The sequence below is a fragment of the Pongo abelii genome, chromosome 16 (genome assembly GCF_028885655.2).
Source record: "Pongo abelii isolate AG06213 chromosome 16, NHGRI_mPonAbe1-v2.0_pri, whole genome shotgun sequence".
Lineage (NCBI taxonomy): Eukaryota > Metazoa > Chordata > Mammalia > Primates > Hominidae > Pongo > Pongo abelii.
Window position 1 is genome coordinate 38,789,011 of NC_072001.2, and position 22,473 is coordinate 38,811,483.

The window sequence follows — 22,473 nt, forward strand, 5'->3', positions numbered from 1 at the left end:
GATGTAAAAGAGAAAAATCCATGTAAAAATCCTATTACTTACATTGGTGGTAATGCTAGCTACACCACTATTAACTACAAAGATTTAAGAAAATCCTTGAATCTCTGCACACCTTACTTACCTAATCTATGAAATGCGAGTAATGATCATACATTTATGGTCTGGAGTGTTGGCTTGAATGAGATTATATATGCAAGATACCTGGCACACAATAGGCTTACGGTAAGTAGTAGCTGTTGTTACTTAAAAATGCACTGGTTTCAAAATAATCCAAGTTCCAATTTGTCCAGATGACAAAAACATATTTGGAGTGCTTGAGAGAGAGAGAGAGAGAGAGAGATATATATATATATATTTAATATATATATTTATTTATATATATATTTATATATATATTTATATATATTTATATATATTTATATATTTATATATATTTATATATATTTATATATTTATATATATTTATATATATTTATATATTTATATATATTTATATATATTTATATATATTTATATATATTTATATATATTTATATATATTTATATATATTTATATATGTATGTATGTATGTATATTTCAGTTTATCTTCTCGGTACATTTTCATCAAGGGTAAGGGATCCCACATGGATTTATAGTAATACTTTTCTTAGGAAAAGCACTACCAAAATTCTGTTTATCAAAATCTATCAAATTAGCTTGAAACCTGCCTCCAATTTTCCAAATTTCACCCACTGCCTCTTTACCATTATCATGTCTTCTGCTAGTAACAAGACATAAGTAGTTGCCTCTGGGAAATACAGAGGTTTTTTTTCTTCCTTTCTTTCTTTTTGATACACTAAGATTTGTTCTCTGAAAGAGAAGATGGTGAGACAACCAAATTACAGTAAGTTTTTTCAAAAAAACATTGCGTGATTTCCATGAGTTTTTATTTCGTTTATATCACCATCATTCTTTTATATGCTAGACAGCTTCTAGCACCATGCTGGGTGCATAGAAACTATGAAGTAAGTAGTTACTCATTTGGGTCCTTAGAAACAGAAGACTAAGTTTTCCTCACAATATTTCCTATTTAACTATAATCAAAGACCCATATCAACCATGTTTCTATAAACAGAGATTTATAGTAGATGCTTAACTGGAAGCAATATTATTATAATTGATTTCCAGATTAAACACACACACACACACACACACACACACACATTTAAAACTTAAAATGGTTATAATTAGAGCACAATACAACCCAGTCTTCTTTATTGGGGATCCACATTGCTGTCATTATAAGTGTCGCTTTGCAGCACCATGTCCCTTACCAAACAGAACTCATTTTGAAATGCCAGTTTTTGTGAAAAATTCTATCCATTTGTCGACATGGTATTTGGACAAGGGAAGTTTTTCTCTTTGGGTTCATTTTCGGGTTGTTAGCCTAATCTAAAATAGAGCTTCTTTAAAAGTCTGCCCGAATGTTTAGTTAAAACAGAGAAGGAACAGCTGAGTGTTGAGTGGTAGTGTTACATTGAGTGAAGACACGACTGTAAATAACTCTGCAATTTGGAAATGAATGATGCTTTTGACAGAGACAATTATGTCTCTATTGACAACATTGATGTCAAACGCCAAGTGAAAATATGAGATTGACTATCAGCAGTTTCCACCAGTTAAAGTAGCTTCACTGAGATAAAGGAACAAGAACAAATGCATTCCTCTCACTCCTCTACTTACACTCTTTTCATTCTCTCAGAGCTGGCTTAGTCCAGTTCCACTTTGGGGGAAAGGATCAAGTGTTCACACTTCATCAAAAGAAGATCAAATACTCTTAGCTGTTTCTTTTTAAGTTAATCATTTCCAGGGTATCATTAGTCACTTTCCCCACCTCAAAGAAGGGAAGCTGAAAGACTCAAGAAAAGAAGTCGAGCCCTGAACTTCTATCAAAGTAATTACAATTTCTGAGTTAGACACGACGTATCTGAAATAAGGTCTTTGCAGTGAAAACCTCACACAGAGATCTTACCAGACTTCAAAGTTGTTTTTCATATAATTGCTAAATACTGGCTTACATTTCTTGGGTGGAGAATATTCTGTGTGGCAAGTTTTCGAGTTTGAAAAAACGTCCTACATTGGAGAGCCTTGATGGAGAAATAATTTCTTCCATATATATCTCTCCATTTTAGTCAATTGTTGTATTACTGAGGCTCTTTGACTAGTATTTTTGTTGTAAAGAAATTATGTTCGCTTTAATATGTACTAAAAGCACCTGCATTCTTTAATATTCATATTTAAATATGTAATGTAAACATTTATTAAAACCAGGGTACAGCATAAAAATTAGCAGACCATATTCACATTCTGGAGTCAGACAAATAATATGCTGTGTGTAAGATCTGGATTTGTGGAGGAATTCCTGAGGGCATAGAATGTTGGTAGAGAAAACATTTGGCCTCCGAGTCTCAGGAGTTGCAATGGGACATCTCTCGGCGTAGAGCAGTGTTACATACGCCATTGTGCTCATCTTGCCTTTCTTGCTGCTGTATGGCAGTGATGGGTCCTCTATGGGGGGCATTCTTCTTATTGTAATATGACTTTCCTATTTGAGGTAGAGAGATGGATAGGTGACGTGTTTTGTTTTGAAAAACAAATGGTGTGAGCTTTCTATAGAGGAATATGTGATTTTAACATGCAAAGAAAGCATCCAGTATATGATGCTAGAATTAAACTCTTTAAAGTAACTACCCCTCTGTGAAATATGTGTTTCTGAAGACTTAAAATTTAGTAAGGGATTGTGAGTTCACTGTTAGAATAACTTACATAAAGACATGTCATAAAGTGAAAAATAAAATTCATTAGAAGGAAGAAACCCAATAAAGAACAATTTTTGTTAAAGAAAATAAGGTAATTTGTTAACTATATGACAATATAGTTGTTATTTTATTTCATTGAAAAAGCTACTTTATTTTGGCCGGGCATGGTGGCTCACACCTGTCATCCCTGAACTTTGGGAGGCCGAGGAGGGTGGATCACCTGAGGTCAGGAGTTCAAGACCAGCCTGGCCAACATGATGAAACCCCATCTCTACTAAAAATACAAAAAATTAGCTGGACGTGGTGGCAGGTGCCTGTAATTCCAGCTACTCAAGAGCCTGAGGCAGGAGAATCGCTTGAACCCAGGAGGTGGAGGTTGCAGTGAGCCAAGATGGTGCTACTGCACTCCAGCCTGGGCAACAAGAGCAAAACTCTTGAAGTATAATTTAATAATTTACCTTTGCGAATGGATGCTATATATATAAATGTGTATTTTTTAAGCACAACATTTTAATCTCTTTCAGTTATGAGACTGATGGGATATAGAAGATAGTTCTTAGTATAAGAGATTATTTAAAGGCTAACTTCTTATACACCTTGTGTGTTTATTTTTATTTCTAAAGTTGTACCTGTTTGCTACATTTTGTATGAGTTACTAGTAAAGTAACAGATATTTTTGCCATAGACCTGTCTGATTATGCAAAAGCAGGAAGATCTTTTCTTACTGTTGACTTTATAACTTTACCTCAGCTCCCTGGGCCTCAGCCTCCTTCTCTGCAAGATTATAGAACTGAACTAGCATATGGCCAGGGTCCTTCTGGCTCTAAAATTTTTCTGTCTATCATCCTTAATCAGAGAATAATGTGATATATATTTCTATATGCTTTTTTATTCTAAGCTATTGTTTTCATTAAGTATTGTATCTATTTAATTTACTGTTTTAAAAAAGCTAGTAAAGCCTCCTTTTTTACCAAAGCATTTAAAAATATTGTCTCTGGAATTTGTTTCTTTTTCCATTAAATTTAGATAACTTTGTTCATTTTCATAAAGTTCTAGAAAATTTCATGTGTATCTTCTGTGTTCGCATTTTCTATGAACATCTTCATTGCAATTCAGTAGGTCAGAGTAATAAGGAGTTTTCTGTTTATCCAAATTTATAAAATGAGTGTATTAAAAGGCTTTGACTTGTATTTCTCTATCGTCTCTTCTCTACTGTTTCAAGAATACTAGAGAATACCCATAATGTGACTCAGCACTGTTTTAGCAGTAATATACATTACTAAATGGAGGATATGTTTTTTGTCCTCATGGAGCCTACTATATAGAGGGGAAAATACGTATTAACAAATGAATGCACAAATATTTTATCAGTGCATTAAGAATGAAAAGACGATACTAAACAATGTCCCAATGGAAATGATGTATGTAACAGAACTGAGAAACGCCTATTTTAGAAAGTGGCCTGAAGCGAATTTTGGAAGAAAGAGTAGGAGTTGGCCAGGAGGAGGGCTCACAGAGGGTGTATTGTACTCAGGGGGGGCAGAAAGTACAAAGACCTTGAACCTGTAAATTGTTGGTACTTTCAAAGTGGCTGGAGTGTAATAACGTGAGATGAGTTAGGAGTGGTTCTTATAGAAATCTTGTATTTTATTTTAAGGGTAGCAAGACCATGTAATTTATTGTCAAAAACAGGACACTTTGGAGAACTAAAGTGGACGTTGGTGATAATTAAGCTGCAGCAATAGGTGTAAACCAGGACTTGCCCCAAGAAAACCAGTACAAATTGTTACCTACTTAAATCATATATGAAGATAATTAAATGCTTGAATCAGAAGAGTCATAAAATTTGATTAATGGTTTTGAAATATTACACCAAGTACTGTGTGCAGAGTGGTTTATAAGAGAACAACAATGGAAACAGACTCTTGCCCGGGTCTAGATGAGGAATAAGATGAAAAACAAAAATAAAGAGGCAGATTTGAAATTCAGTTTAGATGTAGAATTGCTAGAACTTGGTGATGGATTGGATGGATGTAGGAAGAAGAAATGCTTTTCAAAATGATTCCCAGGTTTCTATTTGTAGAACTGCCTGAATGGACATGCCATTTATTAATATTTGGAAAATTAAAGAAACAGGTTTGGGGCAGGATTGGTGAAAGGCCAAAAGATTAGTTTGGGGATCCTAAATATGAGATGCCTGACAAACTTCCAAATGGAGATGTCATGGAGAAAGCTAAGTTACATATTGAATAGCAATCTCTGTGGTTGATAAAAGTTTAAAGGTTGTAAACATTTATATGCCATTTAAAGCAAGAAAATGTCTGAAATTACTGAGGAGGAATATTAAAGTGATTTTTTAAAAGTTGGCCCAGGTCTGAGTCTTAAGGAGCACAAAAATTAACTGATGGGTTAAAAAGGAAGAAACAGCAAAGTCTTTTGGGCCATTATGAGGAAGAATTCTATGTACTTCTCAGAAGGCCACAAAGGAACTAATCTCTTTATTCCTCTTGACTAACATGTTGACCTTCACAACACACTTTTATTCCTTCATCTTCCTTGCCTATCTCACTCTCTGAAGTCCCTAACAACTGTCCCCTTGAGTCACCTCTTACATCAACTATTTGCACACAAATCTTCATCTCAGGCTCTACGTTGGGCCTGAGAGAGAAGAAACAAGGGAATAGAAATATGACCAGGAGAGTGTGTTATTGCAGAAGTAAAGAGGTTATGTCCAGAAGGAAGCAGTGGGAAAAAAACTTTTGAATGCTGCTGAGAGATTAAGACAAGAACTGGTTTGGTGATGTAGAAATCATCGGCAATACCCATTAGAATAGTGAGTGTGTTTGCTGAGAATGATGGCTTCCTGCTTCATCCATGTCCCTGCAAAGGACATGAACTCATCCTTTGTTATGGCTGCATAATATTCCATGGTGTATATGTGCCACATTTTCTTTATGCAGTCTATCATTGATGGTCATTTGGGTTGGTTCTAAGACTTTGCTATTGTGAACAGTGCTGCAATAAACATACGTATGCATGTGTCTTTATAGTAGAATGATTTTTAATCCTTTGGGTATATACCCGGTAATGGGATTGCTGGGTCAAATGGTATTTCTGGTTCTAGATCCTTGAGGAATCGCTACACTGTCTTCCACAATAGTCAAACTAATTTACACTCCCACCAACAGTGTAACAGAAAACCAAACACTGCATGTTCTCACTCATAAGTGGGAGTTGAATAATGAGAACGCATGGACACAGGAAGGGGAATATCACACACTAGGGCCTGTCATGGGGGTGGGGGGCTAGCGGAGGGATAGCATTCAGAGAAATACCTAATGTAGATGATGGGTTGATGGGTGCAGCAAACCACCATGACACAAGGATCGCAAGGTCAGGAGATTGAGACCATCCTGGCTAACACGGTTAAACCCTGTCTGTACTAAAAATACAAAAAATTAGCCAGGCATGGTGGCGGGCATCTGTAGTCCTAGGTACTTGGGAGGGTGAGGCAGGAGAATGAGGTGAACCCAGGAGGCGGAGCTTGCAGTGAGCCGAGATCACGCTGCTTCACTCCAGCCTGGGTGACAGAGCAAGACTCCATCTCAAAAAAAAAAAAAAAAAAAAAAAATGTGTGATATATTAGAGCATATATGAATGCTGATGGTAATGATCCACTAAAGAGAAGATCAGGTTATCTGCTGGGAAAAAAAGGAGGTGGATAGTTGGAGGTACAGGAAGAAAGCAGTAGACAGTCACTGTGATGGTGAGTGAGAGATCACTTTGGTCTCTAGGTGTTAAATCATCGTTTGAGGCTGGTGACCATTAATTACCTATGATCTCAATCTTCCCTGTTAGGAAATTTTCGTCCAGCAGATCTCAGTTTCACCGACGCTGGACCAGAGACAACACATTTTTGGATGCATCATTGGAGTTTGCAAGGTGAATGTAATGGAAGAAGAAAGGGCCCAGGGAATTGAGGGCATTTACAAAAGATTCATTATAAGTAGGGGCTGTGGAACATGATCTATTGAAGGGAGAAGTGAATTCCTGAGGGGCTTGGTAGATAGAAATGAAGTGATAAGGATAACAGATTGCACTCCTCTGTGAGGTCAAAGGATTGTCACAGTGACAGTGCTCCAGAAGGATGCAAGGGTGATAAGAAAGTAGGATCTTTGAAAGAATGAATTTGCTTGTGGTGTAGTTTTTGGTGGTGAACTCTGTTGGTATTTCAGCTCTCTAAATTTCTACAAATTCAGTTCTATGCTGTGATAGGGCTATGAAGGGATAACACGCATTTTGTGCCTCTACCTTTTTCCTGTTTGTCGATGGTATCCCTTTTAAATGGGCTTGAGTTGCCACATTACTTGATTTTGGAAGGCATTGCGAATCCAATGTAGTGTTCTACGATTCTGGCAGCCCTACCTGCCCCCTTCTGCATTACCATGGGACTTCAAGGACATACTAAGTTGAAGAAATCCTGATCCTGAAAAAAAAAAGTCTTTACTGCCTCACAGGAATTTATAATGTCAATTTTAGTGATACATAAACAGGCATCTTACCTTCTCTATATACCAAAGTATTGACAGGTATGTAACTATCTCCTGTGGGTTTTTTTTCCCTTCTGAGCCTTTGTATACACCTGTGACTGACGTAACTTTCTTATATTATCTCATATTCTTCCTTCAAAGAGTGTTCAAACATTATCTTCTATGTGATATCCAACTTGACCATTTCTGACCTTCTTTTCAGTCCTGTCAGTTCATCCATCCTCTGGGCCCAAATGAAATTGTATACTTTATTTTTTTGTTTTACTCTATTATAATTATTTACATGACTATCTCTTTACTTGACTGTGTTTTTTTGAAGCCAGAGAACATGTTTGTTCATCTTTTTATTCTTAATGCCAGCCCAATTGCTGGCATATTTTAAGTGTTAAGCAAGTATTTGTTTAAAAAATTAAGATAGGAACTAACTAATTCTATTTACCTTTTAATAAATCATGCACCAATCAGTAGCAACCATCATGCTATTAAATGGCATAAGCAATTATAAGTTTGTTTACTGAATCTTACATTATTGGCTATCAGAAAAAAAGTGCCACCAAACACATTTTTATAATGAAGTAGATCTATAACCTGGCTTTTGTAACTCCTGAACTGTTGTGGACTGCATGTGGCTTAGGAGGTGGAGAGAAAGGGGAGGCAATGTAGTACTTCCCAATTTATGAGGGGACCTAGAAGCAGAGATTAAAATGCAGAATGGCAATCAGATTAAAAGGGTTGATGAGATCCTGAAAACATCCTTCAGGCCACAGGGGAGCCTGGGGGAGCAATCTTCGGGGAACTGCAGGCCATTGAGGGGTGGGGAAAACTAGGCCTCCCACCGCTAAATAATAAGAGATAAAATGAAACCACTTATCTGATTTTAGAATTTTATCTGGACATGGAAACCTTCCAATTATTTATTTATACATAATGACATCCAGCTCTATCTACTGCCACTCCAAAGAGAACTCTTAAATAGTCAAATAAAATGTTAAGATTTTCTATCCAAAGTATTCAGAGGAAGGAAGAAAAAAAAACACACAAAGGTTTTTGAAGTACTCTTTTTCTAATAACAATTTAAGTGGAACAACAAGAGTTATTAGCTATTTTATTTTATTTAATATAGAAAAGGCTCACTTTTTACTTCACATATTTATATACATTAAATCAATATATTTTTGGTTTTATTCAAGCCTAAGTAGAAACACTTCTTTTCACCCTTTATGTTGTATAAAATAAGACATTTCCTAAATGACAAAATTCCTCAAAGAGTCAATTTTCACTCAAGGCAGGGTTTAAATGTTTATGTGTTCTTATTCATAATTTATAATAAAAACTCATTTTAAATCATTGTAACCACTTAGGTTTAGCATACATTGTAGATACTTGCAGAAGATGTTTTCAATAATGCCACTATTACAGTAATACCAGCTTTATTTTGACTTTAAAAATGTATTTCCTTTGTAATATAGTAGCTTAAACTATTAAATCTGTTAACAGACTCAGGAGAATGATGGGGTAAGTGATGAATATTTTCCCACATATGGAAACTGAGGGAGCCAGTTTGAATCATCAGAGGCCCTTGCCAAAACTTGCAAAGTAAGTAACTAAATTTGTTTTTATAAGACACAAAGGAAAATTAATGAGAACATATACAAAATTAATGATACAGATTTGGGCTCCCTAGTGCCCAAATAAGTCAATTTTTATTTATGTGTTTTTGTTTTTGAGAAGATACTAGGTTTGGATATAAAGGAATGGAGCATCTGTGTGGTTTCAGAATATTAAAACAAGTGTTAGATTTAAATAGGGAACAAGAGAGGAAATAAAAGAGAAAGACAAAAGGACATGAGAAATAGTATGTTGGGGGAAGAAAAAAGAAGGAAGAGTAGAAGAGAAAAATCCATACAGAGTTGGAATTTCTAGGGTTCTAACCATCGCATCCACAACCAGCATGGCCCCTGTTCACATGGCCCCATTTTAGCTGGAAGGCAAATAGAACATCTCCTACTGACAATAAAATAAGCACATTCAGAATCTGTTTATCTTGCATGTCACCGAAGAACGACAGTATCTATCTATATAGACAGAACCCAGGAGTTACATGAGATGGGAGTTGACGTGAACATTAGCCAAGTATTCCAGGCTGAGAGGCAGAAAGTAAACCTCAGATTTTGGTCTATGCATTGAAGGAGAAAGGAAAATAAAAGCAAAACCAGATACCTTGAATAGTCTCTCCTGTTGCCTACATTTCCAAAGAGAATAGTTTGTTCTATTCTAGAGAATTAAATAGTCAGCTTCCTAATTTCAAGTTGTCACTCCCTGAGCACTGATTTTTCTGCATATATTTGGAAATTCCTGTCCTTCTGTGACTGCCATGCCATTAGATTGTACTGTTTTCTTTGCTTCATCGTTGCTGCTTCAGTCACCAAGGCACTGACCTTCACTCACTGAAGAATTAAGCCATCTCCTAGATTTTTTATATTAATTATATTAATCACCCTGAATGTTTTCCACATTCTTGTGGATAACACATCCAACACCCTCCTTAACTTCTACTCCAATGGTCTTCAGCTTCCCTCCTCTTCATTCACTCAGTTTATGGTTAGAAGTGGTGTTCAACCAGTATATACTGCCTGTGCAAATAGTAAAGTATGTTTGTGCTGGTTCCTAAACACTTACACCCGGGTGCTCCCTCCCGCTGCATGAACCTTCGCTCCCTGGGAACCCCTCCAGTATTCCCCATACTCCAGCAACGATAGGGTTGACTCCTGGTCCTGTGTAGAGGAGCACCAAGGCGTGGCTTCAGTGCTGGGGCAGCAGTATTTGAGCCATCTACACTACCCATTAAATGTTTTAATGTCAGCCCTGTCCATTGACACACAATATTTTATTGACGTGTGAGACTACTTCATGTTGGAAATTATATGCCCCTAATTTATACTCTAATCCCTCAATTCTGTCTTACTATTTTTCTTATTTTTTAAATCTTCTTTTCTTGTTCTTCCGCCTTATTGAGCTGCATACTCCCTGGATCCCTGAATTTTCTGTCTATCAGCTTTTCTCTACCTTCACTTTCTTCTCTTCTAAATCGTGGTTGATTATTTTAACTTCATTCTCTCTAACACCATCCCGTCTTTTATTGCCTTGTCCTTCTACCACGTCTGCTCTAGAAAATGTAACTAAATTAAACCCATTATCCATCTCTGATCTTACAACCACTCAAGCTTTAGAGAAAGCTAGAGAAAGTCAAGTAAGCATACAGACTATTATGTGTCTCATTGCTGCCTGGTGACTTTTACAAGTTGTTGGCCAACTCCCTTGTCCCTTATTACTTATTCCAAATTCTTAATTCTCTCCTCCAGTACCTGCCTCGCCTCCCAGTACATCCCCTTCACCTTCACCAGAGATTTTACTCCAATTTTAGAGAGGAACTTGATATTCTCTGGTAGGAATACACTCAGCTTTATATTCTATCATGGCAGGCTAATGAAATTGGACCAATCTTTGATGTTTTTCCCTTCAGAGCCAAAGAAGTAGTTCCCTTCACTGACAGGTCAGGACCAATTCATGGTATTCTTTTCTTTTTTTTCTTCTCTTTTGAGATGGAGTCTCTCTCTGTTGCCCAGGCTGGAGTGCAGTGGCACAATCTTGGCTCCCTGCAACCTCCACCTCCCAGGTTCAAGCAATTCTCCTGTCTCAGCCTTCTGGGTAGCTGGATTACAGGTGTATGGCGGGCTACTTTTTTCTATTTTTAGTAGACATGGGGTTTTGCCACATTGGCGAGGCTGGTCTCGGACTCCTGACTTCAAGTGATCCACCCCCCTCAGCCTCCCAAAGTGTGGGGATTACAGGCTTGAGCCACCGGCCTGGCCCGTGGTATTATTTTCTATTACATTCTTTTCCTTCTCTTCTCAGATTGTCCTGCATCAATGATTTTGTCTTTTTGTCTTTCTCTTCTCCACTGGGTCGTTCCTTCAAGCTTGAATATGTGCTTATGGCCCTTTCTTATTAAAAAAGAGAACCCAATATTTTTCCACCTGCTGACTCTTCTTGCTGTCATGTAGTTTCTGCCATTACAGAGTTATTTTAGTTATCCCCCCAGCTCCCATTTACTTTTACCTCCTGAGAAGAGTCTTCTTCCAAAATCGTTGAAGCCATGCTGGCTAATGTCACCAAAGTCTTTCCATTTGTCAAACACAATAGACATTTTTTGGCTTTTATTTTACCTCACGTTTCTAAAGCACATGACACTGTTAACAACTTTCCCCTTCTGAAGCTATTCTACACACTTGACCTACAGTACTTCTGCTTTTCTTTCTGACCACTCCTCAGCTTCATTGAGTTCATCTATCAGTGGAAGCATTTGCATTTCCCTGGATTCTGTCAGTCTTGGTTTCTTCAAATGTTTCTCTCTCTCTGGATGACCTTATCTGTAATAAAGTTTTAACATTCATCTATGTGATATTTTCATCTGTCTTTGGAATACCTCCAGCTAGCTAATGATGATGATGTTAAAATTAATAGCAATCATGAATATTATTAACATTTTTAAATCACCTCCTATGCTGAGTTTTTAACTTCTCTACTCACCAAAATTTCTGATTCCCCCTATTTTATATTTGAGTGGGGAAGCAACTTGCCTATGTCACACAGAAATTAAGTGGCAGAGTTAGGCTTTAAACTCAGCATATCTGACCCAAAGGCCATGCTTTAAGCCAGTTTACTAAATCTTACGTGTCCAAAATGTAATTCCTATCCCCCAAATTATTCATCTTCCTATATAATCTGTTTCAACAAATATATAATTATCTACAGCAAAACCCAAAACAGAAAACTTGAAGTCATCTAAGATTCTTCCCTTCTCCAAGCAGTAGATCACCAAGTCCTGCTTGTTATATCTCTTCCCTTTTATTCTTGTTCCATGGCTATTTCCTTAGTTCAGTGGCCCCATAATTTCTCTCCTGTCCCACTGAAAAAGCTTCTCAGTTTGATTATGCACCTCCTTCTCATCTTGGTACCTTCCAAGTTATCCTCCAGCAGCTATTCATCTTCTTATACCATATATCTGATTATATCCCTCCTCTGATAAATTCCTAATGACTGACTTCCCATATCCTGCAGCAGTCTTTCTCAAAGTGAGTTTTGTGTAGCACCTTCCATCAAAATCACCTAGAAAGCTTGTTAGCAGATGCTAAGGAACCACACCAGAAATTCTTAATTAGAATTAGTGGTAGTAGGACCTAGACTCTGTATTGCTAACAAGCTCCCTATGTGATTCTTTTTCACACTAAAATTTGAGAGCTTCTGGTCTCCAGATTAAGTCAAACACTTCAGAATTGCTGATAAGCACCATCTGACTGGCTCTGGCTTATCTCCCTCCTTCCCCCCATTTTTCCACTCCCCCAACTACACTCTGCTTTCCAATCACACCAAATTTTTGCAGGTGTCCCTAATACCAAGCTTTCTTAAGTGTTGGAGACTTTGCATGTGTTTTGTCTTTTACCCAGATGCCCTTACTCTATATCATCTATCAAGTTGCTGAGTGTTTATGTGAATATGTGTGTTGCATACTTCGAGTCCTCAATAAACTGAAAATTTCTCCCAGGACAGTGCTAGCTACATAGTCATGGGATATCACCATTAAAAAAAATACTATTCCTAGTTCAGGATGTGTGCAAAACCAAGTGATGGCTGAGAAAAATGTAATGAATGTGAACTTAGCATGTATTTCGTGTGGAGGTCCTAGAATCCCTTCAGTAATTTCTCTGTGGCTCATGACTGATTATTTGGTTAACACTTCATATAAGCCTTTCAGCGGGCAATTTTACATTTGCTGGCATCTCTACCAATGAGCACACAATGGAAATGACATTCCAAAAAGCTATTTTGGTCACCTACTGTAAGCTCTAATCAGATAAATGTTAGAAGGAGTAATTAAATTGAAGTCTCTATATGGTCTGTTTAATGTAGGGAAGGGAGAGATGCACGTAGTCACGTCTACATGTTAGATGTTGAACTAAGCATTACCCTTCACAACAAATTTGTTTGTAAATTTATAATAATCCTTTTATAGACGAGAGAACTGTACTCACAGATACCCAAGAGATTTGGGAAAGTCACCCAGCTAATAGGTGACAAATCTGAAATTTGAATGTAGGTGTCTTTATATCGTTTCATCTATTATACCTATGTTGTCTGATTTTGGAGTACATATGTATGGAGATTTTTGTCTTTATAAGCAAAAGTCACTTCAGACATTTCTTTTTCTGTGAAGAGTAGAAACATTTTATTGCATTTTTCCAATAAAAGACAATGTTACCCACTGCATAAATTAGTTTGTTTCTCTCACTATCTGAGTTTTAGAAAACAACATTAAGGAAAATGTGTTTTTAAATCTTCCTAGTGATCCTTTAGGCCTTCAATAGCACAGAGAAGAGTAATACATCGCCTACTACTTAGTGGGGTTGTTATTTAATGCTAGTATCTATTTGTCAGATGGGTCCCCGGACCAATGGTGATACAAGGGGAAAACAAAATCTGGAGGTTAAAAGCAAGGATTTCCCTACACCCTTGCTTCCCCCTCCTTTCCACTACCCACTCTTTTCCCATGTCCCACTTCCAGGAAACTGGGACAGCTGGTTATCCATCTCATTTCCCTAACAGTTGCATGCTGACTCTGTCACCAAGCTGTGCATTTGCTAGAACAGTCGCTTTTCTTCATAAGACTGATGAAAAGAAAGCAGAAGTACTATGCATTGTTTTTCTTAAGGTTCATCATGCTGGGTGTGTGTGTGTGTGTGTGTGTGTGTGTGTATGTGTGTCCCCTAAGTCGGGGGAAACTATTAGGAGACAGCGAGATTTCTTTAATGAGCCTAGAGGTAATGCAAAATTCATGTGCTTTCACCTGCAGCTGGGTGAAGCCTGGTGCACAAACAGAAAAGGGGGTGGCAGGAAGGCTCTGTTATTTATGATTTTGTTGAAACAGGTACCCTGGCTGCTACTGGGCATCCTGACCCACTTGTTCATTTTTTAGGAAGAAGTAGATACTTTCAATGGGAGCGACTCAAGCATCAGATTTGCTCCTTGGAGCATTAATAAAAGGGCTCAGTTAGCTTCATCTCATTATTTTACTATGAGTATTGACTTTGGCCTAGAGTCATGTATAGATAAAATGGTGCAAGGGCTTGTCCTAAGTGATTACTCAGAATTACAAATCATTTCACGTGTAACTGAATACTGCAGTCTAGCTGGCACCCTGCCCCTTGCTTCTCCCCCTCCCCTTTCTCTAATAGGAGCGCAAATCCAGCTTTGTCTGAAGAGGCAATTAATCTTATTCACTGAAAGCTGAATTTTAATTCAGCAGCATGTGGAGGACATATTTGCCTATCACACAGAATTAGTTTAACAGGGGATTTAGAAAAAAAATATTGGAGGTCTTGGCATTCTTGGACAGGGAAAATATCTCATAGACATTCCTTTATTAGCCATCTACATACTTGCATATAAGCTTTTTTGTAAAAATAACTCTATTAGGGTAAACTGGATTTATTTTGTAAGTGGCTGATTACATTTTGTTTTATGTTGAAAACACAAGATATGTGTGTTTTGGAGAAAAATGAACATAAGGTAAGAAAGATAAATTTTAGTTTTCTAGTGATTCTAAAAGGCTATTATTTTTAAGGGCACAGCTTAGAGATGATCAGAAAAATAAAGGGACACATAAAAATCCTAGACAGCCCACATATATCCAAATCAAATCATAGAGAAGGGTAAGTGTTCAGGTACAAAGTTGACAGGTCTACCAGTTCCACATTGCAGACTATCATATGAAATCTGTTAGGCAAATACTATGTTTCCCTAGTGTTTCTGCTGTGCTGTATTTTAACAATTTTCCCCGAGCAAGACCCCAGCGTTTTGTCTGAGGTTTGTTTCACATGTAGACAAAGTGTAAAAAAACAAAACAAAACAAAACAAAACAAAAAAAAACAAACAAAAAAGACACTTCCTTAAGCAGTTTCTTAGTTCAAGAGATTTGGACAAGAATTTGATTTAATGCGCGTCCATGCTTAGTTAGATATCAAATTCCCATAAGGTCAGAAAATACATTTCCTCCTGTTTCATGCTTGTATTGAACACAGCACTCCTCAAAGGCTACATTATAGTACAGGCAGATATCAAACCATGTAACTGTGTCCTTTCCAGTGACAGAGAGAATTTAATAAAAAACAAGAGTGCAGATGATCTTATGTGCCAAGTAATTATTAGTGCAGCATAAATCTTAAGAGTTACTCTAAGAGAGTTAAAAGGTGCTATTAGCTTTTCTGTGGCTCCTTCTCCAGTCATGATTGTCTAATACTCCTGGAATTAACCCTCAAACATGATTGCTTCTTTGCTTCTTCCAGAAATGCACGATTGAATACTTAATAATGAGATGAGGACACAGGGAACCATGGAATGTTTTTCAGAATTTCTCCCAACGTTCTGAGAGTCTTTTTACTGTTTATAGGTGCAGAATGTGAGTGGGGGGGTGTGTGGGGGAATCTATCAGATTAAATGTGCCTAATGGTCACCAAATGTCACGGCGTAACAGTTTAAGCACAGGGCTATAAAGTCACAAAGCTTTATTGCCTTGTCAAACCATTTGCCGTGCTAAATCTGGCAATTATTATTAAAGGAAACAATTTAAAAATTCAAGTTTTCATATTATTACCAAGAAAAAATCACTGTGTGTAGTGTCGGTGCCCTAAAGATACGTTTTTGGGGTCTCTGTGTAAACTTCACATTAACTATATAATATTTGCAATTTAAACTGCACAGAATTGGAATTTGGATATGTGAAAGCCCAGGAACACATATTTGCAAATACACACTTGCAAATGTCCCAAGATATGAGTGAGGCATTGAAATGTATGGCAGTGTTCACCCATTATTTATTTACTTAATTTTTGTAAGCTCCACCACTATATGAGGTGCCTGTGTGTATTTTGAGAGAAAATGGCTTTTGTGATTTGTTTGCCTATTTTATAGTCGGATGTTCAGTGCTGTTACCATTTGACCTGGAAAAAAAATCAAAGGTAAGGGGAAACAGATGAAAAGGCAGAGCTTTCAATATTTTTTGTTGTTGTTGTTGCTTCTCAAAGCATGAGAAATGTTCTATCTCCATTCTTCTTCACAGGCATCACATTAAACACACACCATGTAGTGGAGATGCTGGATGATATTCAACCAGCCCCTCTCTCTCTCAGTTATTCAGGTTCATCAGTGTTGTCCTTTCTAGTACAAAAGTGAAGAAGCCCTTCATCAGTACCTGAATTTGCATGGAGGGCTAGTTTGTCCTAAGAATCCAGTTTTCCTTCAAAAGATGTGAGATTCTGCTCAGAATTCTTGATGAGGCCCCAAATAAATAGGTATATTTTCATGTAGAATTATTCTTTCCAAGTCTCTAGTATTTCGTCTGAATTGTCCTGATCATTCCCAGAATCTGTCTATTGGTGGTCTGCTTGTCAAGGTAAAATTAATTGAGGTTTTTATGAACGCAAAATAAGGTCACCACAATCATGGCTATGCTCCAAGCACAATCTTATGAGGCAGATCCTATTATATCCATTTAAAGCTGAGAAACAGAGGCCCTATTTTATGTATGTTATATAATGGGTTCAATATAGAGGAGATATGATTTGAACAAAAACCTTTTGACTTCAGAGCCTATGCTTTAAACTACTTTGCTTTGCTATTTTGCCTTTTTATATGCTACAAAGAAAAACCATTTCCATGGTTTAAGAAATTAAAGTGACCAAAATGGAAAGCATAAAGGGAACTAAAGTCAGGAGAGGGATTTGTTTCCATGTCTTAAAATAAAAATCTCTAGATCTCATCTTTGTTATAGTAGATGTAGCAAAGTAAGTAGGCTTCCTGTCAAGCAGTCCTAGGAGTACCTTTTCAGGGCCTAATATTGGTATCAGCCTTTTGCAGAATCAAACCAGATTCCTGGGTTCACAGGTGTGGAGCAGGAAGTGCTTGTTAAATTTGTTTTGAGAAATGTTAGGATGTTTTAGGTTGCAATTAATTAGAAGACTACAGATATCCCAAACAGTATGTGTTGTTTTAGCTTTTTCGTGTGTCACATAATAAGAAGTTTGAAGGTCAGTATCTCAGGGTTGAATAATGCCGTATTTCAACTGCATCACCTAAGGTCTAAATTCTATTCCTTTTCCCGTTCTGCCATTCTCAACATGACAATTATTATTGTTGTTGGTCTTGAAAAGGCCACTCAGCTCCAGGTATCACATCTCCATATGCCAACACTGGAGACAGAAACTGCAACTGCTTTTATCTTGTGTATTTTTGCTAAATAAAAAAATCTTCCCCAGAAGTAATTGTCTCTAGAATATTTCTCCTCACATATCATATATTGTCATCCCAAACTTGATCACATGTTTATCCTGAGACCAACCACTGGTAAGGGGAATGGGAAAATGAGGCAAGGGCAGAGGAATTATTTTCCCTAGAAAAATTGCTTGAAAAATAATGATGAACTTAGACACATTAATGATGATTTACCAGAGTCTGGTTGGCTGGGTAGGCCCCATAACAAAACCACATCTCTGCTATCACGGTACTCACAGGGGATGAGCTCCACTTGGTGTCCCACACACCATCCCAGTGCTGTAGAAACAGGAAGAAACAAAGCACATGGGAGGCAGGAGCAGAGCCCCTTTCCTTTTCCAGTCTCCCTCCAGCACCCTCTACTAACAAAGATTAACCTCATGCCCACTGGCAAGGAAGAAATGTTCCAGGATCACAAGCAGGCAATGAAGAGTGGCTTCGGAGATGAAAGGCAATAAGTTGATAATTGGCACGGTTGGCTTGCCTGTCAAATCCTAACTCTTTAGTAAGAACCTTCTGAGATGCTGACAACATAAGCATCCAAGAAGGCTCTATGAAAAGAAAGCCTAACATACAAAAATTTAACCAGAGAATTTATTTTAGATGTTATGTTGCGGGTACTGAGAGCAATAGCAAATTTTTGAACTCAAAGAAATAGATTACAAGCCACTGTTATTTAGATACATTTAGATAGTTTTTATTTAGAAAAAAAAGAATATTAGATGAGAAAATGAGGCAAGGGCGGAGGAATTATTTTCCCTAGAAAAATTGCTTGAAAAATAAATTGGAGAAAGGAAAAGAGGGAATATCATCGCATTCCGGGTATTTCCTTTGAGAGTCTATATCCTAAGGAGTATCCCAACTCTTATTCCCTTGTAGTGCATCTGTGGAGATAGGAAGAGTGGACAATAAGCTAGGGTTTACCATCTATTCCTTCATTCATCTACTTAGCAAATATTTATCAGATGCTTTCATATGTCATGAGCTGTGTTGGGCATAGGAATGAGAGTGAGGAAAGAATAGCAGTAAACAAGTCATGAAAATGAATAAGATTCTACATAAACTTGTAGGTCTTTGTCCCGGACGAATCAGGAAGGCTCTCCCAATATCAGCGAACTGTAATGCACTAATATATATGACTTTTTTAGGAGATCCAACTGGATATAGAGGAAAGGGATTCATGTTGTCTGCTAACATTCCAGGGTCCATAACTGAATGTCATTATGGAGGAGCTGCCTAGAGGGGAAAGGCCCCCATCATTTTTACTTTCTACCCTTTCTTAGAAGATCTTCAATCCATAAAAGGATTGCAGAGACAGTTCCCTTTTTAGGTCCCTAGGATTGTTATCAGTCATATGGAAGCTCAATCATGGAAGGAAGGCAAATCCTGCCAGATTATCTAAGCAGAATCGTATTTCTATCTGAAAGAAGACTTAATGTTAAAAATATTTCTATGTAATAAACTTCTGACTTCTGATGAGGACTAATAAAGCTACTGTTTATCCAATCAATTCTCTGAACCATTTAAAAATATAAAACACCCAAATTTATATATCCAAATGAGTATTGAAAAAAAAATTTTTCGTAGGCCCTGAAGACTTCAGAGAAGTTCCCAGTTTTTTTTGAGTAATATCTGTATTGCTGGAATAAGTAGAATGCCTCCTTACAGGATTATTTTAAATACTCCTCTGTATAATTACTTAAAAAGTGATTGACTTGATTTACACTTTAGAATATCTCATATAAAATAATTCATTTCCCTCTATCAGTACCTGCTTAATGATCCAGTAGACAGTGGTTAGAATAAAACTTGGATGCTCAGCAATTTGAGGAAATCTGGAGAAATGCAAAATCTACCTTGCTGCCATTTGCAGTTTACAAAAATCGAAAGGAGAGTGCGAAGAGAGAACGGGAGAAAAATGGGGAGACGAGTAAAAGAGATGAAGACGAAGAAGCAGAAGCAGAAAAAAATGAATAGGAACATATGTTATTTTGGAAATCTTGACAGGTCCCTATAAAAGTTACAAAGATAACTACAGAAGAAAAGTCTAGATATCAATATGAAGAGATAAGATATCGATATGAATAGATAATACACTAGGCACCCTTGAGAACTGGAACTGCTCACAATAGGATTTAGAATGATATCGTACTCATTGGGAAATTGCATTGCTTCTACTTACTTCATAAAATATATGCCTTTGGGGATTCTGGTTAACACAGTTTGGTTGACGATTATGTTGTTTTAACATCCTGTGGTGAAAGCAATCTGGCAAACTTGCCACACTAAAGGACAGGTCCTAAGGGAAATTTACCAAAAGAAAGAAAGCTGTCTACTCTCTACTCATTTCTACCTGGTGGCTGTCTTAGTCTGGTTGGGCTGCTGTAACAAAATACCATGAACAGCGTGGCTTATAAACACCAGAAATTCATTTCTCACAGTTATAGAGGCTGAGAACTCTAAGATCCAGGCACCAGCACAGTAAATGTCTAGTGAGAGTCCACGTTCTGGTTAATAAATGGTGCATCTCACTGTACTCTCACCTAACAGAAGAGACCAGGGGTCTGTCTCAGGCCTCTTTTATGAAGGCACTAGTCCATTCATGAGGGCTCTATCCTCACGGCCTAATTGCCTGCAAAGGCCCCACCTCCTACTACTATCACCTGGGGGATAGAATTCTAACATATAAAATTTAGTAGGGGGTGTTAGGTGGGTACAAATATTCAGACCATGACAGTGGTCCCATTGAGAACATGAGTGGAAACACTTCAAGAGCTTATCATGTGTTAATATCTGTTGAAATGCACTGAACATTCAACTAAATGATGCTTAATACTTATTATTAATTTTAAATATCATTATGGAGCTCTGATTACTAGGTTAGATATACTGAATGCAAAGATGAATAAGATATAAAACCTTCTTCCAAGGATCTTATATTGTGGTATGTCAAATAAATATTTAGGTTTCCATAAAAGGGGAAAAAAATCAAAAGCTATGTTTCTATGATTATTAGATAGTCAGTGGGTCTTGGAGATTATTCTTCTTTTAATTTAAAATTTTGACTATGGCTTATAACTTACCAATATGTGGTTTACTAATATGACTTACTAACTCAAGCCCATAGAATTTCTTGAGTTTTTTTGGCACTGGTTATAACATAGTCTCAACTTAGACTGGGGTAACAAGAAGTTGGGGGTGGATATGGGAAAGAGTCACAATGCAAAAGGGATTTTTTTTTTTTTTTGAGATGGAGTCTCACTCTGTCACCCAGGCTGGAGTGCAGTGGCACAATCTTGGCTCACTGCAACCTCAGCCTCCCAGGTTCAAGTGATTCTCCTACCTCAGCCTCCCGAGCAGCTGGGACTACAGGCATGTGCCACTGCCCCCAGCTAATTTTTTGTATTTTTAGTAGAGACGGGGTTTCACCATGTTAGCCAGGATGGTCTCGATCTCCTGACCTCGTGATCCACCTGCCTCGGCCTCCCAAAGTGCTGGGATTACAGGCGGCCTAAGGGCTATTTTTTAAGCAATTCAATTTGACATTTTTTTTTAGCCTTATCCATTAGGTACTGGTACTAAATCAGGAGTGTTAGTCATGCTAACCAGTGAATCATGAGACATTGGTGATAGGTATTTTGAAGGATTCTTGGGTGAAAATGTGCACCCAGATGATCTGAATTAGACCATGTAGCTAAGAATCCTATTGTCCAGGATGGTATCACTTACATTTTTCTTTGGCTCAGGTTATGAACTCATGAGAACTTTGATTCCTAGAAGCAGAGGGAAAAAACAAGCAACCCTTAAAAAGAATTAAAACAGTTATTGAAGATGACTTCTTTATAGCTCTTTGAGGTGGGAGAATGCATATTCACAAGTTGCTTGTAAATGCATTTTTAAACACGTTAGAAAATCTGACATAAATAGCAGATCCCTAGTAATGCATCTATTCAGCATTTTTGAACAATGGCATTTTCTTCAATATTAGTTTGGAATATCAAATACAAATGTTATAGGTATGGGGCATTAATTCTGAACCCTGAACATTGTATAGTTCTAGTGATGAGAAAAATTATTAACTATATTCAGAAGGGGGAGATCTATGTAAACAAATTTCAAATAATGCATAGAAAAACACAGAAGTGTTATCAACAATAGTTTAAAGAAAACAGTAAAATACAAAGCAGCTCCAAATAATCTGTCTCTGTTTTATTTTTTCTCTTTGCCTTTCTCCATTTCCTTAGAACAAGGTCCAGTGTGATTTAAACCCTGAGTACATTTCCTCTTGTTTTTGTAGGTTATAAACATATATTAATACAGCATGTTTAGCAAATATAGCTGATTTTGGTTAATTTTATAGTTCTACTTCTTAAGAAGATTGTATTTTGTGGTAATTTCTGGTCTTTAAGAATATTGATTGAAGATGAGTCTTTATGAGGAAATCAATATTTCTTTCATTCATATCTGTGGGATTCAAACATAGCATATACCTGTGGATGGTCTATAGTAATTATCTCATTAGTGTATATTGAATTAATTAAGTCATAATAAAAACAAAAAAAAAAAAACAAAGCTCAATCCAAATAAAGAATTGTCTACTTGATAAAGGAAATATAAGCTTTTATGTAAGTGGCTGTTCCTCAATTATGTAGATGAGTCCAAATCTGTTCTGTAACACAGGAACTAGACAATGTAAAAGCATGTTTCTTTTCTTTTGTATTTGACATTTTGAGTTAAT